The following is a 17,936-nucleotide window of genomic DNA, read 5'->3' as shown; positions in this document are numbered from 1 at the left end:
ATTGTTCAAGCCTTCAAAAAATCTTGCATTAAAATGCATTAAACATCTTAACTAAGAACTCTTAAATTTCTAACAAACATCATTTGATCTAAACACAAGTGTCTCCTCTGCATTTAGATAGATTTCAACAATTATGGCTACATATTCCTCTATATGTATTCTAATTATGAAAGTAAGAAAAAAATAATATGTTGATCTCCTTCAACAAGAATTGTCTTTCCCATTTTTCTAAACTCTTTTAGGATTATAGTCTCACTTGCACTATCCACCAAATTAGAATATTTCCTCGTCATATTTTATTATGAAATAACATATTGAAAGTATAACATTTACCACATCTAGTTGATTTGTAATTTTATCTATACATTTTGATTCTTGTACATGTCATAAATTAAATAAGACAAATAACACATTGTTGATTGAGATGACTTTGTTATGATAAGCAATTAATTTTTTTTATATAAAATAATATGCATGTTGTAAACTTAGAACATTGTAAAATTGTGACTCAAAATTCAAAAGAAAGATTATCTAAGAATCTATTTAACATCATTATAAGATTATCAAACTCTTGTTAAAATTTAGAAACAATATTTTTAATGAATATAATCTATTTAACTTTGCATTCACAAAAAAAACTAGTACAATATATTAAAAAAGATAAAGAAAAAAAAAGGTAAAGACTTGTCTTAAGAACAAATAAGACAATACATGTCTTTAACAAAAAAAGGAACTTAAAATTATTTTATAAAAATAAAATTATTAAAAAAATAAAAAATGAAAAATCATAAGATCTTATGATTTTCTATACTAATTCTATATCTAGTTAAATAAAATTTTAAATGAAAAATTATATAAAATCAACTCTCCTCATGCAAATATAATGCGGAGCAAATAACTCTGAAACTAATAAACTATAAGAAATCAACATCTGATTGTTCATTGAAAATGTTTGAGTGAATATAGAAACTAGGGTTTCTTATTTTCATTATAGATTAAAAAAACCAAAATTATTTGTGGTTATCATCTTATTTCAATTTCACGCAGGTCTGGAATTCGATCCTGAAAGTATAGACTCAATTTTTTTAATCTTATACGATCCGAAAGTGAGAAAACGGCCAATACCACTGCCAAATTCTCACTTATAAATATTTAAAGCTGCAAAAGTACTGATACTTTTATTAACAACTAAAATACGTGTAAATACTGCAGGGTGTTATATTCACGAATCACAACAGAAGAAGAAGAAAACTAAATACATTTTTTTTGACCAAGTTCCTCTTCTAGAAAGTACATAATAAATTTACACTAAATTGACGACATAGACCTATCTGTCAACGGATCAATGTCGATACAGATATATGTTTTAACGTTTAATATCAGAATCTATTATCAGAAAGTATTTAACAAGAGAAGTGAAGGCACACATTTATTAATAGGGATTTCCTTAGTAAAATGCTGTCAGTCTATAACAGTAGTGAAGAAAAAATATGGTCTCAGCTAAAAGTCTTGGCATTTACCAGAAGACATTTAATCATCCAAAATATATAACAAAAGAAATAATAACAGATACATCTCTCAATATAAAATTTCTCCTCAGTGGAGTAGAGGAAAAAACTATAGCCTTTCACATTTGCAAGACATTCATTAATTTACAACAAGTTTTACTTTGCAGAGAAGCTCAGGAGGTATACCTGCCTAGGAATCTGAAGTCAAAAGAGGGTGTGATTCATGGATGTCATGAATCTCTAGGAAGAGAGACGGATGTAATGGAGTATATACATGAATGGTGAAAATGGCAAGAGGAAGAAGAGAAGTATAGATAAAGGAGGAAACTGTAATCATGGGGACGATGGAAGGTATAAATGTGGACGCAAACAGTTCAAACCACAGTTATAACAAAGCTCAGAGGGGATAGCGCCAGTTTGTAAGTGACAATCCAGTTATGTTAATAAAACTACAAAGGTATGTTACAACTTTTACTAAAACTCTGTAGAAGACCTTATCACATGTCTTCATACTTGAAAAAGAGTTGAAGTACTCCTTGTTCTCTCCACCCACGTCCATTTCAGATCTGCAAATTCCAAATACAAAAAAGTGTTTGCAGTTAAGAAATGGACTTACAGTGCAATAAACCCAAGAGAAAACATAGCCCAAAAGCAAATATGAAGAGAAGAGAGGAAAGAGGACCTTGGAGAAGAATTCATGCAGGGTGAAAGAACTCTAAGCTTTGGAGATCATAGAAGCTCATGAATGATGATTATTCTTAACTCACTTTGCTTGTATGGAAATGGGTCACTCCATGGGGTCTCTTATAAAGCCAAGGAGGAGTAGATCAGCCACAAAAGTCCATAGCTGTAATGATTATTTTTGCCATCAGTCATGAACTTAAAGAAGTAGTAGGTGACATCTTTCTCACAATATCAAACGCCAAGTCATAAATTGGATCCATAAATGGGCTGTTTTCAAACCCTAAAAAATTATCACTTCATGGCAATATGAAACATGAATGATACGATTAGAGAGCTCTAACACTAACTTTGAGGAGACCAAATGTTGGCAAACAAAGCTCTGCAAAGTAATTAACGCTTCGTTGACAATGCTGTCTTTGCCTTACACGCAGTTTAATGCAGGTTTAATTCGAGTTGGGTTAGAAGAAGCAAATGCAACGGTTGTTGGGTCTGCGGTAGTCAATTGCTTTAATTGGTGGATGGTACAAACGAACAGTGAATGGCATCTCCTGTAATGGCCCACTCTACGGGAGACACTGCTGGATAAGACAGTCCCTATTTCGCTACAGTGTTTAGGCCTCAGATTTCATAGGCATCTTTTATTTCAGGCAAAGCGACAATTCTGCAATCATATCACTCTCATCGAGTACAATCTGGCCTTGTTCACTAACATTACTGGCTGCTGCTTTTTTACGTATTGTTTCTTTTTTATGTTTCTTTGGCTTGAACATAGGGAATTCTGCTGCAAATGGATTGGGTTGGTATGGAGGTGTAGATAGGGAAATATGTTTGAATTTTGTTTAAAAGTTAAAAAAATGATAGCACATGTACTAGTAGTTGATTTTTTTTAGCTTTCTTGGTCATTGATTGGTCCATTTGTGCAAAAAGTACTATTTTTTTGGTCAGCTGCTATTTGGAGTGAACATAATGGATTCATTTGAGAGTGCTGAAAGGTTAACCTTAAGCTCTTCACTCACCTATAGAAGTTTATTGACAAAATGGACAAATTTCAACATACTGATTTGTAGGTGAAGTTTCTCCTTAGTGGAGAACCAATTCAATGAATTTGAATTTGAATTAGGGTAAATAAATTTAATAAAGCATAAATCATATTGAATGCAAAGATCTGACATGATAAGAGATGCGATGAATCTTGTTTGAAATGAATTTAGCTCAATGGTCAAATAATTTCAACCTAAGAATTCCATATATAATTGTTAGCATTATCTTATGAATCACTTCAAATCTATTGAAAAATTGAAAAAAAATAAAAGAGAAATGCATTCCTTAATTATAGACTTCCTATCAAAGTGGGTTTATAGTGATTGTTTTGGTTTTGTCTAATATTGGTATATAAATAATAGTTTTTTGCATGTGTGTGTGTGTGTGTGTGTGTCTACACACACACACATACACACATATACATACTGCTTTTGACTTTCTATTTGTAAGGACCTAGATTTCATTATTTCCCCACCCTAATTTAATTACATAATATCACATTGAACTCATTTGGATTTGCCTATGTGACATTGACCTTTGTACATTTTATTCCAAATCTCCACATTGGATCCTATTGTCCCCTTGTAGGTAGTCACTCCTCCCAAGTTAAGAATATAATAATTAAAATTATATTTTGTATTGTACAAAAGGACACTTCCAAATCCACTATGATCATATCAAAAGGTATTGAGTATTTATTAAAAATATATAGGACATCCATTTGTAAAGAGCTCCACCATACATTACATTACTATTTAACTATTGCAACAAACTTTGTGCACATAGAAAAAAATAAGAATATTGCATGAAAGTTTGTTATATTTAATTGTTTTTCACAAGTTGTTTAAAAAAGACTCATTTAGTTATATCTCATAAAAAAGAACACAAACCTTTTTTTAAATATCTTTAAATGTGTTTGACAAATTTGTTAGCTTAGTTCATCGAAGGTGTTTGGTTCCTTTCAAAAGTCCTTTGTTTGCACTTTATTTGGGTAATATTCTCTATTTTGGCCATGTTGTTCATTGTTTTTCTATCTTGATTTTTCTATCATTCAATGTATAGGGATTAGTTGACTTAATATAAAATATTGTTAGTCAAATTGTCATTTATTTGAAATAATAGAAGGAAAAGTGAACCAATTTTCCAATCATAACACTAAGATGATCAAATTGTGTAATAAAAGTTGTTTTACAAGATACAAATAAATATTCTAATGCACATTCAATATATATATATAAAATTCATCATGCCAAATTCATGTAGTGCTTTAAATTGTCAATTTTCCTATACAAAAAGTATTTTTTGTATCACCATTCTTTCGTATTGGAAAAAATATTTAATATGTAGTATGACACACTAATAATATATTACAACGTGTTTATTATGCAGTTTCTATAATGCAACAATTTACACATTTGTTTATTTGATTCTATATACATAAGTATACTTGACATGTGTTTAGTGGTTATTTCCAAATAATGGTTATGAGGAGAACACATTAGCCATTTTTCAATTTATCATACACACCCTACATAGTGAAAACATGATTTAAAAAAAATAAAAATTCAACATTATACCTTAGATACCATGATTGAGAACACTCTATAAAAAGCCATGTCTCATATATGATACCAATAGTGAGTGTTTGTATACATATGGTAACTTACTAGCATTCCTAAAATTTTAATTAAATTTATTTATAAAATAAGCAATAAATATCTAATTTGAAGATATTTAAAATTTAAAAAAATAATTCATCAAATTCTGTATTAAGAAAATATAATGATTCTTAACCAATAAAATAAGTTTACTAAAATTTGAAGTAAAAAATATAGAACATTTTGAATATTATAGTGAAAATAATATTCTTCTCAATGAAAAAGAATTTTTTTAAAAGTTTATATTCTTCTTATCAAATTTACATGAAATTTTGTGCTATCTATTTTAAGCTCTTTCTAACTATCAAAACATTTCTTGTTGCATTTAAAATAATTTTATTTAAAACTACATCATTGTAGAAATCCTATCGGTTTAATAAGTTTATATTATAAAATTTAAATGAAATATAACAATAGTGACTTTGCAAGGTAATTTAATGATTTGAATTCAAGTATGATTATGAGCATTGTTAATAATTTTTCTAGAGCTAAAGTGAAATTTATGCATTTAAGAATTAGACAAATTCATTAAAATTTTAGTTTTGAAAAAAAAAAAGTTAAGTAGATTTTTAGATAAATATGAAAAATAAATTTTAATTATTTGTATTATTTCTTTGGCAGGTAAGAAAATTCAACATTTCTAGTTTTTAAAATTATTTGAAGAAATTTATGAAATTCTATTAAAGATGTCCTTATAATATCTAATTATTCATTGGTTCATTTAAATTCATGTTTTATCTTAAAATATGGTTTTAGACCACTTCTATTTGAAAAGAGTATTTTTTAGTTCTATTTTTGATGAATTTTAGAGCTAAATTCATCTAGTATTTGAGTTTAACTTTAATAAAGATTATTTTTATAGTTTCAGTTAATAAATAAAAAAGTAGTTGAATAATATGTGGTAGTTGAATTCTTTTAATAATTTTTACAGAAGAAAATGAGTCTTTATAAAGTCATCCAAAATTCAATGTATCATCATCCTATTTTGAATCAAATAATTATATCTAATGTGTTTTCAATTTTTAATATTATCAAGAACAAAGATGTTAATTTAAAGCATAATAAAAAAATGTACCCAAATTTGACTATCGAATTTGACATAGAAGAGTACAAATAGATGTGAGTGCTTCTAAGAAATTAAGTATGAACTCCCCAAATAAGAGAGGTGACGAAAAATGATCCACTAACTCAAATGCCCTCAAGGTGTTGAAATAGAATTGACACTTATCTAATAGGCTCCTAAATGTTGCCAACATGATGAACTAGTGTAATTAAGAATGGAAAACTAAGAATTTGTACTAATTCTATGTAAATTGAAAGAGCAAACAATTAAAAACTAAATATTTTGATGATTTATCCATCAAATAGTTGTTGTGCTATATAGATTATATTTGTAGTTTCATAGTTGCATAATTGGTAGTTTGGGAACAAGCTATTATGCATTTTCAAACACCTATTTATTAATATATTATGCCAACATCGCTCTGCCACCCTTCCCTTAATACATTATTTCAAAAAACATCAAAAGACACTTAACTTTAGGGACCACCACCCCCTGCACTTGACCCCACTTCAGGACTACATAAAAAAAATTATGATTACATTATATATATATATATATATAGATAGATAGATAGATAGATAGATAGATAGATAGATAGATAGAGAGAGAGAGAGAGAGAGAGAGAGAGAGAGAGAGAGAGAGAGAGAGAGAGAGAGAGAGAGAGAGAGATCTTGAAGAATCAAATCTAAATCAAGTGAGGTTTCACTAAACTATCTTCTGACCCATAGTAAGGTATACTTTCAAGTTTTTTTCTTGAACCACAAAGTCTTCAATTATTCAACAATTATCTTGAAGAGATGCTACAAATATCTATCATTATCTACTTACCATGAAAGGGTATATCTCTCAATCATATATTCTAAAGCTCACATACTAGTAATCCATATTAAGTGCAATATAAAGTCCCAAACTTTTTAGATAACTAGGAAAGGGTTAAATTAATTATCCTAAAACCCTTTCAAATTGTTCACCATACCTATAAAAACTTAACTTATTAACAAACCAACTCAATAATCATAATAGAATTAGTCTTTCTGATGTGCAAGCAAATTTTCATGTAGAACTAAATATTAGTAATATTAACCAACTTGTAGAAATATAAATTGTTTTACCACGTCAAGGTAAATAACATGCAACACATTCATACATGTATGAATACTAAGATTTTTAACATGGAAACCTGATTAGGATAAAAACCACATGGGGCTAGTCACCCAAAATAATTTCACTATTATGAAGTTCAAGCTTAGTTAAGAGACAACCCTGTTGAAGGTTAAAAGTACATAGCTAGGTGCGACCCAATTAGGGGATCTTCACTAGAGATCATGTAGACCATATCACCCTTTAATGAGTGGCTTGTCTAAAGGACTTACAAGCATTCAATAGAGTGTCACCATACTAATGGATTTACAAATTCACACTATTAAGTCGACTTAGTTAATAAATTTTATTCTACAATAGTTAGAAAGTAATATTCAAGTAATTTGTTAAACAAAATAACTCACTTTGCCTGATTAGATCTTTATTATTCTTAATAAATCTGCTCACCGATTGATCATCACATCAGCACTTTGATCTACTCAATAGGATCTCTTCAACTCCTTCTAATCAACTTGTCTATCACTAGACTAGAAGTATTTCCATCCTTGTGTCTTCCTTGTATAGATAGATTTTTGCTGCTTAAACTCCTTCATATATTTTGTCACCTAATTACAATTATCAATTAATATTTTTCAAATCATATGCATTGAATATAGAAACTTAAGAAAATATTTTAACATTTAACTTTGTGCTTCAGCTTGGATCTCAAACATGCTTCAAATCTCCATCATCAAATATTATTTTAATTATTTGTCATTGATATTTTTAACAAAAAAATCCTTATCTCAAAAAAATCTTGATCAATCTAGATTCACATTATGTCAACCTCAACATGATTTTTCTCAAATTATTATGTCACTAATAAATGGGGTTTGTCCTTCACCGACCTTCTTTACACTCAATAAATATTGCACTTGGTTAACATTGCACTATCTTGGTTAACACTCCTTGATTATTATTATTTTGAATTACTTTAGTTTTTATTCTCTTCAATTACTAACCACTATCTTTATCTTGGTGTAACTTATCTTTTTACGTACCAACTTCATTCCTTCCCTTACCGATCATACTAACTTTCTTATACATCATCTCAACACTCTATGAAATCATATCAAATAATCAAACCAACATTATACTATTATAAAGTGATTTATCAGTTGCCCAATTAGGTTCTCATACTCAACATCACTTCATTCTCTCTTACTTCTACAAACAATCATATTGCCTATTAGTGTCACAATATATATAGAAACCAACCTACTATATTACACCCAAGAAATGAAGGAGAAAATAAATGAATATTCCTAAGTATACCTAAGCTCAAGTATTCATCGAGTAATTCTAATTACATAGAGCTAAAGATAAGTCAAGATTTACTAAGCACATAGTTTACCGAGCTACATAGAGGATGTCGAGAAAATATTTACCAAGTGTTAGTAAGTAGGAAAGTTGTATTTACCAAGTGATATAGAGGTGATATTAGAGTTTGAATTGGTACATAAGTCAATGGTACATGATCCTACTATGCAAGGAAAATAGTTAAATGGAGATAAAGATTTGAAAAGATTTTATTTAAGAGTGTCAATTGACTATTTATGATCACAATATTCGAAGGACCAATGGAGATATAGATGAAAATGAAGGAAATAGAAGATTGTAGAACCATTTATCACAACTAGAGAAAATTTGATGAAAGTTCTAAAATCCTAATTAGGTAAAGCTATGAAATAATAAAAGAAAACTATAACGGTAGCAATATACAAAAGTTTTGAAGTTTTTAGCTATCAAAGTTTTGTTAAGACCAATATTACCATTGATGTCATGATGTTGCCATGAAGTATTGAAGAAAGTAATCGATATTAAGGTTTAGTAACGAGGATAGAAATCAAGGACAAAGACAGACTTAAAATTAACTATGCATCTATCATAGAAGGTGATAACCTCAAATCTAAAGAGGGGTCTATTGAATAAAAGTAAGTTTCTATTGTTTAACCACTATAGTAGTTTTCTAAATCCTTGTAAAGGTAGATCCTTATAGATCTTTTTGTATACTCTTAACATACTAACTCATCAAAAGTGAGAAACATTGTAGATCTAACAAGGAGACGTTATATTGTAGTAGTGATGGATTTGTGGGTACTATCACCACTACAGTTTTCCCTCTAACAAGGTGTTTTTTTTATACCAAATTATTGTGTTGTGTTATTCTTAATGAGTTTGTTTGTTTTAGATTGTGAATGTTAAATTACTTAGGCAATTTTCATTTACAAAATCTTGAGACAAAGGATTAGTGATTAGTGAGTAACATAAAGTAGTAAAGGAAATATTTGAAGTTTTTTTGGAAGAAAAGTTTTAGAGAATATTGATTCACCTAGGCCTTCTTAGCATCATATATATCCTTACTAGTCTAACAATTGGTATAAGATCTCAATTCTCTTTATTTAAGATTTTATCGCTTGAGAGTAAAAGATTAGAATAATGGAGGAGTATAGGTTGGATAGGATTATAGAGAATTAGATACTCAAGTTGAGGATGACCATTAATCAAATAAATGAACTAAAGAAGAACCTGAAGTAGTCCTTGAATAGAACATAATAAATTTCCTAGAAAACCAATCAGATAACCTACTAGGAGCAAGTGGTTGAAGAATTGTTTGATGGAAACATGTCTGATGAATTTGATGCTTCTATGGGTCAGTGCAAGAAGTTGGGTCTCACTTTTGGCCAATAAGTGGAAGTATTTTTCCTGTTTTTGAAATATTTTGTCAATTGATGCCAAAATTTGAGCCATTTAGAGATTAAATATAAAAAACTTCAGAAATAAAAATTGTAGTGCCTAGAATCTTCTTTTTGAATATGTAATTTATTTGTATACCCATATGATAGATTATTTTTTTGGTATGGATATTTGAAAACCACTTTTTCAAAATGCCTGTTTCAGGACCATACCACACTCGTGTACGGACACCATAATTTGACACAAATGAATGAATTTTTGTGAATCCTTTTAAATGGAGTTACGTGACACACCAAAGATTGATGAGAATATTTTTTTTTGAATTTTTTAATGATTTTTTTTTAAATTAATTTTTAATTGGCTATAAAAGAAAATTTTTAAACCTCTCATGTACAGACACCATAATTTGATCAAAATTTCACTTTTTTCAAAAAATAAAAATTTTTAACTTCAAAAGAATTAAATGTACATTGATGACATATCAATTAATTTAAGAAAAAATATAAAATAAAAAAGTTATTAAAGTTTTAGTGAATGTTGCTATTTTACATTTAGGTACCACCTTTGATTAAAAAATAATAAAAAAATAGTAAATAAAAACATAACTCTATAAAATTTATATTTTTGAAATTAGGATAGTGAGAGCTCTAATGGGTTTTTGTTTCGTAAAAAAATTTGATCGGGAAGACCCTCTAAAAATTATGGCAAGGCATGAATTTGTCAGTTCAATGCCTTAGCCAAATCTTAAGAGGCCAAGGCATAGGCTTGGTCTCACCAAGCCTGTCCCAAACCAAAATTCGAGGCAGGAAAAAAAAATCCCGCCTCATGTTGTAAGAAACGGGCACCCGTTATTTGAATTTCAAAAAATGGGTACCCATTTTGAAAAGCTAAAAGCGGCATGTAAAATCCGTCGAAAACTTAAAAAATTGAATTTTTAAGAAACGGGTACCCAATTTTTAAAAAATGGGTACCCATTTTTTATTTTTACAAAACGAGTGCCTGTTTCTTAAAAATTTAAATTTTTCTTTTTTTGAGAAACGGGTACCCATTTTTTGAAAATAAAAAACGGGTACCCGATTTTTAAAAATATCAAGTGCCCATTTTTAAAAATCGGGTACCCGTTTCTAAGAAGTTTCATTTTGCGGATTTGACTTCCATGGAATTGCGACCCAACTTTGTGCATTCACCCCTATAGATGATCTACTAGAGAAAAATCATAGTCTTACCAAACAGGTCATGTCACTAAAAATGGTACAAGAAGTGCAATCTAAAAGAATGTGTGAAGTAATGGAGTAAAAGAGAAAAGTTGAGGATGAAAAAAAATGTTGGAAGAAAACAAGAGACAAATTGGTGCAAGAATGGATTGTAAAGATGAAGAGATTTCAAGATTGACACATAACCACTATGATATGAAAAACTAGTTACTTAGTGCAAATCATGAAATTGGTAGGAAGATAAAAGAAGTTGTTATGTTAAGGATTGAAAATGAAATAGTGAAGAGTGAACTTAAGTCTAAGAAATAACTAATTGATAGAATGAAGAGATGATGGGACAATATCAAATTATTGGATGAACAACGCAAAAGATAGAGGTTGCACAAAGATACATTTGCCTTAGGCTATACTGAACACTCCACTACTAAGAAAGGTGAATTAGATCAAATGAACTCATGCAAAGATATGTTTACAGAAGTCCAAATCCAAAGAAACCAACATCTTATCATTATCGGAAGCCTTGACACACAACAAATGCATGCCGGAGAAAAAATAGTAAGAGCAATGTTACTCCAAAAATTGATGGTTGTTGTTATCATTGTAATAAGTATGGACACCAAGAATTTGAATGTAATATGCATTCAATGGTTACTAACATATACTTACAATAAGTTTGGACTCAAGTCACAAGAATGCAGATAATTGGTGAAGATAGGAAATCAAGAAAGAAAGGTAATGCAATCAATTAAGATTGTAGCACATGGTATTCATGTAATGCATGTGGGAAGTATGGCCATATAGCTACAAATGGAATGATATTAGACTTTGGAGTAGGATTTGGTAATTGGATAGATTCTTGAATGACATGCTATCATTGTCACAAGGTCAACCATCTAAACAACAACTATAGAAACTAAGTGTCAACACCGAATGAAGGAGATCCTTGAAAAGCAAAGGCTAGATAAGTGTGGATGAAATCCATGAGAAGATGAATAAGACATGGAAAAGAAAGTTAGAACAAAGTGAGACATTAAGTGAAACAAATGGGGACACCTCATCCAATAGATTAGTGGTAACCACTAACTTCAACTAAGCCTTCATAGAAGGCAATGAGCTAGATGACTAATGTTTTATCTTACACTAGTTCCTAGAGTGAAATGGAAGATAGTCCTTATTTTTATAATATTTGATGCACAAGGACAATACATGGAGTTTATAAATTTTGCATTTAGATAATTTTATCAAGTATGTCAGTAACTACATGCTAGCTCTTGCAACTGAGCTAGTAATATCAAAGGAGTGAAGATGTTTTATTTGAGCATGAGTCAAGTTTAATGTTTCACTAGAGTGATGATGTAATTGTGATATGATTGAGAAATGAAGAGTAACCAAGTTTATTAAAGATGGTAGAGCATGGAGTATGATTGATTTAATGCACCCTTATGGTTGAAAAGGTAATTTTATTGCATATATGTCAGGTTTTTTATTTTCTATTGTGTATCCTACATTTTGAAGAGTAAAGTGTGAATTCAAGTGATTTGAGTGAAGAATCATTGGCTGAAGCTTTGAAGTGATAATTTATTGTAGAATTCATGTGCAAAGTGAGTTAAAAGTAAATTGAGTGAACATATAAGAATTTACCAAAATCCCACCTATCAATAATGGCTCCATGTTCTACCAGTCCAAAATGATAGACCAAGGAAAAGGTGAACCCATTGAAATTGACTAGAAATGATGCATCTGAAGAACCAAAGTACAAATTATAATTGAAAAATGTTATGCAAACATGCAAAGTGGGTGCCCTATCTACAATTCCACCTAGGGTTTTACTTGTGAATGATATTTGTTCCTTTTATCATTGTAAAATTGGTAAACTTAGACATCATAAACTTCAAAAGGTGTATGGTCGATTGTGTGTTAATGGAAAATTATTTAAGAAGAGTTCAAGCATTTGGAGGAAATTGGTCTTATTCATTCCCTATATTTTCCAGATGAGTTAAAGGCAAAATGGTTATCATATTTTTGAGCAGAGTGCATGATATGTGCATGTGGTTAGATGCACCAGTCAAGATTGAAAAAGATTTTATCCACGTCCTCACCATATCACTTGTCACTAAAAATGTCAAAACCATTTGGATGAATTCTAAAATGAAATCGAGGAAAACAAAAAGGGAAAATGGGATAGTAACAGAATGAAAGTGGATACCATTATAGATTTGGAGATTAAATTTGGAGTATGTGTGATGGCATACAAGATATTTCAATCTAGTAGGTTGAACAATGTTTTGTGCATTGTATTAGAAATAGGTTATAAAATTGTGAAGAAGGGTCATAAATATGACATTGATGAGCTGCAACTCAAGCAACTGGAAGACAATATGAAGACCATTCAAGTTACAAGGATAAATACATGCAAATTTGGTTCACTTTTGGTATGTATTTTATTTTATATGCAAAACTATTTTCCATTAGCTAGTCAAGTTAACTAGAAATCAAACACCTTAGTTATCTACTAGATTAATGAGTATATTCAAGCAATAGGAGATCATTTTAGGAGTGTTATGGATGCGTACTTGAAATTTTCAAGATAAGTCTTAACCAAAGGTTCAGGATACCCCCTATTGTAGTTGAGAAGTATCATGATGATGTGTGTATTCTTGTTGATACCGATAATACACTTGTTAAAGTTATTTTACCAAGGGTTGCATGGATGGAACTAATAGATTATGAGCTAAATGTAGATAATGATACTATGAACATTGAAGATCTACTAAATAAGCTAGTGAATAAAGAGACTCCAAGATTTGGTACATATAAGGAGGCAAAATAAAAGATTAAAATTGATATTGTGGTCACCAAAATTGAGAAGAAATCAAAGAATATGTTAATTACACTTGAGAGTGTTGGAAACTACAATTGGAATAATTGTTATATTTTCATTGATGTCACACCTATTGGTGAGACAATTTTCTATTTGATCTAAGTGTTATATCTATTTGATTAATGAAGAGGATTTGAGAATTTGTTGATACCAAAAGCATCTAGAGGAAAGGTTGAGTTATGAAGAGGAAACTACAAGTGAACACTTGATTTAGTTCTGACTTGACAAGATAGATAGATTTTTTAATTCATGTTACAAATGGTGAAAATAGTTACAATAAAGCCTTGAATGTGTGATTATAGATAGATAAAATGCATACGCTTGACTGAGTAATAGAGAAAATGATTAATAAATTTTAAGTATATGTCAATTGATGCTAGTGTTCATCGAGTGTTACAACAAGTTGATAAAAAATAGTATTGACCAAGCATCAGTATAGACCACGTAACCTAGTGATGACTGAGTGTCAGAGGATAGTGTTGGCCAAGGAATAACATTTTAACTGTTTATAAGAAATCATAATTTCTAGCCAACTAAGTTGATTTCTTTTAATATGGAAAGCGTGTTGAAGATAAGGATTAATGAGTTAGATAATTTTATGCCAAGAGAGGATTAGGTAAATGACCTAAGGAATGGATTCCAAGAGAAGTTTCAATAATAGAAGAGGAAATATAAAATGGTGATCAGATTCATTATATGTGACAAATCTAATCCTAAACCCTGATATATATAATGATGACTAAGCATAAAAAGATTAGAATTATCTATTTAAGGAGGTACAAGGCTGAAATTTCAAGATATGTTCTAGAGAGAGAAAGTTGGAGTAGTTGGTGATGTTATTGACTGGCAAAACTAAGCAGAAGGTGGAGAAGAGGTGAAGAAGGGAAGAGTGATTTATTGAAGGGCTTGCAAAAGAATCTGAGACAAAGATGACAATGAAGATCAGATAGTAAATTGGTTTAGAAGCTAGACTGAGATTTGTACATGCAAATTTAGTTGTACTTAATATATTAAAACCTACTACTACTATCTAACCATTGTAAGAAATATTTAAAATCCTATAATCAAAGTTGACCTAACAGTCATATGTAAATCCTTTAGCAAGGTGACATTCTAAGGGAATGTTCTAAAGTCCTCTAACAAGGCCACTCCAAATGGGGTGATTAAATCCTTAACAAGGTCACATTTAACATTGTGTTTTGTAATGTTTAACATGATTGGCTCCTAATAGAGCTCACTTCAAAAGAGTGAAATTTAGTGACATGTTGCTAATGGTTTTTCACAAATTAGGCTTTCACATTAAGTCCTAGTGTCAAACATGTGTGGATGTTATTTAACTAGTTTATCAGGACATTGGATAACTAATTCACCCCCCCCCGCCCCTTGCCCCAAGTTATTCTAAACATTCTAAAAGAGAGAACATGTAGAAGCAAGGAGTTGGGTCACAATTCCACAAAAGTCTGTGGATTGAGATCGTACTCTTTAGAAATGGGCACCCATTTTTAAAAAATGGGTACCTATTTTAGGCTCAAGCACTCAATCCTAAATTTAAAAAATGGGTACCTATTTTTAAAAAAAATTGAGTACCCGTTATTTATTTTCAAAAAATGGGAACCCATTTTTGAAAATATAAAAAATATTTTTTAGAAATGGGTACCCATTTTTTACTTTTAAAAAATGGGTACCCATTTCTAAAAATTTAAAATTTTGTTTTTTGGGGGGGATTTTGTATGCCGATTTTACTTTTTCAAAATGGGTACCCTTTTTTTAATTTAAACAATGGGTACCCATTTCTTAGAACATTGGGCAAGATTTTTTTCTCCTACCTTGGGTTTTGGTTTGGGATAGGCTTGGTGAGACCAAGCCTATGCCTTGACCTCTCAAGATTTGGCTAAGGCATTGAACTAACAAATTCATGCCTTGCCATAATTTTTAGAGGGTCTTCCCGATCAAATTTTTTTATGAAACAAAAACTCATTAGAGCTCTCACTATCCTGATTTAGAAAATATAAATTTTACAGTGCAATGCTTTTATTTACTATTTTTGGATTATTTTTAAATGAAAGGTGGTACCAATATGTAAAATAGTGAAGTTCACTAAAACTTTAATAACTTTTTTATTTTATCATTTTTCTTAAATTAATTTATATGTCATCAATCTACATACAATTCTTTTGAGGTTGAAAAAATGAAATTTTGAAAAAAATAAAATTTTAATCAAATTATGGTGTCCGTAGATAAGAGGTTTTAAAATTTACCTTTATAGCCAATTAATAATTAATAATAATAAAATTATTCAATAAAAAATTAAGGAAAAATATTGTCATCAATCTTAGGTGTATTAGGTAACTACCTTTAAAAGGATTTATGAAAATTCATTTATTTGTGTCAAATTATGGTGTTTGTACACAAGTGTGGTATGGTACTGAAACTGGCATTTTGAAAAAGTGGTTTTTAAAGATCCATACCAAAAACAAAATCTATCATATGGGTATACAAATAAATGACATATTTAAAAGCTAGATTCCGAACACAAAAAAAATTGTTGTTGAAGCTTTTTTTAATATTCAATCTCTAAATTCCTCAAATTTTGACATCAAATGACAAGAAATTTCAAAAATAGGATAAACACTTCCACTTTTTGCCCAAAAGTGAGACCCAACTTCTTGCACTTACCCAAACATTAGGTGGTGATGAATCTGATAATCCAGTAGTGATCATTGAGGGAAAAGGTGAAGATGAAGTGGGAGAAGAGGGGAAAGGCAAAGCAGTTGTTATTGCCAAGTGACAATCTAAAAAAGGCAAGAAAAGATTTACAACTACCCCTTTAAGTCCTAAAGTTGCAAGATCTAGAACCCAAGTACACAAGTAGCCACTCTTACATTGAAGAAGGGTACTATGAAAATGAGAAATATTAGAAAAGGAAGTAAGCCACAGAGTCATCAAGAAAATAGGCTAAGACATTTACTAAAAGGAGGAGAAAGCTCATAATGATGATGATGATGAAAATGATGATGATGATGATGATGAAAATGATGATGATGATGATGACGACGATGATGACGACGATGACAACAATAATGATAATGACAATGATGATGATGATGATGATGACCCTATGACCAAATAGGGCTTCTACACACCCTATTGTCTCTAAGGATCCTAACCAATAGATCCTATTCTTTCAACTCATGCACATCAACTGGTTAATACAAGTTTTCTCATAACTCCCTCACACACACAAATAACCCCAATGTTGAATAGATTCCCAAAATCATGAAATAGAAACCTAGGTATACCTCAAGTCATTAATCAAGATGAAAAACTCAAAACAAGGAAAAAAACCCTAATCAAATTTCATTCCACAAGCCAATTTGCACTCAAGTATGTGGAAAAACGCTATACAGATTAGCCCTCCAAACACACTAAAATAGAAATATTTTACAAAAACCCTCAACAATGGCCAAAAAAAATCACAATTTTGGATACATTTTCATAGTATTTGAAGATTTTTGAATTATTAAGCCCCAACTTGTCTGTACAACACAAACACATTTTTAGCCTTAATTTGAGGGTTTTAAGGGTTTTGTGTTGTTTTGTTCAAAACCTTCTTTAACTTCCTTTTCAAGGCTTCACATTTAGATTGGGGTTATCCCTTACCATCTACTTACTCATGATGTGCTTGGATTGGAGTATTTTCACTTCCAATCCACTCTAAATACTTATTTTTTGATTTGTGATCCCTAACGAAGCATGGTTTGCTTGCCTAGGACATCACCTCTAAAGCCATATTTGTTCTTTACATTGGCCCTCCATTATGATACATGGATTCTAGTTCTAAATTCCTAAATTTCATACAATGCATATGGAGGGAAGTGGCCTTAAGACCCCATTTTCTCCAAACAACTTTGTTCAAAACAATAGACTGCTAAGTTACAAAACAATTTATTTAAGCACAAAACACTCTCCTCAAAAAATTGAACTATTTAAATAATTGAAAGAAAATATCCACTTCCAGTTTCAACAAAGAAATTACTATACCTAATTCGT

The 17,936-nt window shown here is 30.2% G+C and overlaps 1 long non-coding RNA gene across 1 annotated transcript; it reads right to left on the bottom strand.

The window, feature by feature from the left end:
* Positions 1-1,605: 1,605 nt before the first annotated feature.
* LOC149538930 (uncharacterized) lies at positions 1,606-2,656 on the bottom strand. Its single transcript, XR_016355863.1, has 2 exons — positions 2,191-2,656; positions 1,606-2,074 (listed from the first exon to the last, which is right to left on the bottom strand). It is a non-coding gene; the product is annotated as an uncharacterized LOC149538930 (long non-coding RNA).
* Between the last annotated feature and the right edge of the window lie 15,280 nt (positions 2,657-17,936).

This window comes from Cupressus sempervirens, chromosome 9 (genome assembly GCF_028749045.1).
Source record: "Cupressus sempervirens isolate cs-2001-9-10 chromosome 9, ASM2874904v1, whole genome shotgun sequence".
NCBI lineage: Eukaryota > Viridiplantae > Streptophyta > Pinopsida > Cupressales > Cupressaceae > Cupressus > Cupressus sempervirens.
The sequence above is the reverse complement of the archived record's forward strand: the minus strand, read 5'-3'. Positions and strand labels throughout refer to the sequence as shown.